We start from the raw sequence: 1,667 nt of genomic DNA on the forward strand, positions 1-1,667 counted from the left end.
TTACACAAAATTGTTTGATTAAATATACTTCTTTTTCCGTTACTGTTTTCTTTTCTTTCTTTTTCTTCTCCTTTCTTCTTTTTTTCCTTTTGTAGACTTGAAAATTGTTGGTTGCCTCGTTCAAATTTTGAATTTGAATTTTTATAATTTTGAATTTCTAATTTGAACTTTTATAATTTTGAATTTCTCTGTCTCACTTTTCATTTTGAACTCTACAAAAACAGGCTTGCTGTCGAAATATTGTTCAACCAATAAAATATCTATTGCAATCGCATCACGCTCTTCGTATTGTTTATTATTATTATTATTATTATTATTATTATTATTATTATTATTATTATTATTGTAATATTTTATTCAGCAGTATGAACATATACAATATATATTTGTTGTTTCTTTCTTCATGTTAACACTCAAGAGGCCTAGGACAGACAGTAAGAATATGAGTTACTCAAAGACGGAAAGATTATGGGGCCACTCGCATGTCTATTAATTTTCAACTTTCCCATTTGGTATGATAGTTTTGGAGTTTATTCAATGAGAGTGCATTAGATGTGTTAACACTAACTTAACTATTAATAAATGGCAGTTCGGTACATTTCTAGATTCTTTCCTTTCAAGCATGCTCAAAAGTCACAACATTGACATGCATTAGTTTTGGGGGAATGGGTTTAAGCAGCTTATGGTAAACGAATAGCCCTCTAGTTTTCTGCCACTTCGACATGTTTCGTTCCTTGGTTACAAGATCTTTTTCTGTATTTCGGCAAACCAATTCAGTATATCACTTTAATCTTTTATATTTCTTTTAAACTTACTCGTGAGCGTACTTCTACAGAAATCCAATATACTACACGAATATTCAACTAGTGTATCCTTTCTGTACAGTCTTCCTACAGTTTCAGTATAGAAGTTTCGGAGGTCGGAAACTTTGTACAATTCCCTAAAAATGTTGCTACTTTTTCGAAGCTTTCGTTAAGCAACACACTATTCCCAACACGTGTGAGAAAAAATCCGACCGATCTAATATTTAAAGTTATCAACGATGTTGCTGGAGAGCACATGGACTACTGAAATATTAATACTCTTATATACACAGCTGCTATTACTCTTAAAGAACACCTAAGAGGAATCTAGAGTGAACAAAGTAAAGAAATTACTAAACGGAAACAACCTATATGGAAAACAAAATTTGAAGAAAACATCAACAACGTGCACCACCATATTGGACGGTTAGCTACAACAACAAAATGTAAAGAGAAAAATGAGTTAACACCTCACCAATTCTACCTTACTCTTTCTCTTTTACTCTTGTACTTGTTTCAGTCATTTGACTGCGGCCATGCTGGAGCACCGCCTTTTAGTCGAGCAAATCGACCCCAGAACTTATTCTTTGGAAGCCTAGTACTTATTCTATCGGTCTCTTTTGCCGAACCGCTAAGTTACGGGGACCTAAAACACACCACCATCGGTTATCAAACGATGCTGGGGGGGACAAACACAGACACAAACATATACACACATACATATATACGACGGGCTTCTTTCAGTTTCCGTCTACCAAATCCACTCACAAGGCTTTGGTCGGCCCGAGGCTATAGTAGAAGACACTTGCCCAAGGTGCCACGCAGTGGGAATGAACCCGAACCATGTGGTTGGTAAGCAAGCTA

The sequence above is a fragment of the Octopus bimaculoides genome, chromosome 7 (assembly GCF_001194135.2).
Source record: "Octopus bimaculoides isolate UCB-OBI-ISO-001 chromosome 7, ASM119413v2, whole genome shotgun sequence".
NCBI lineage: Eukaryota > Metazoa > Mollusca > Cephalopoda > Octopoda > Octopodidae > Octopus > Octopus bimaculoides.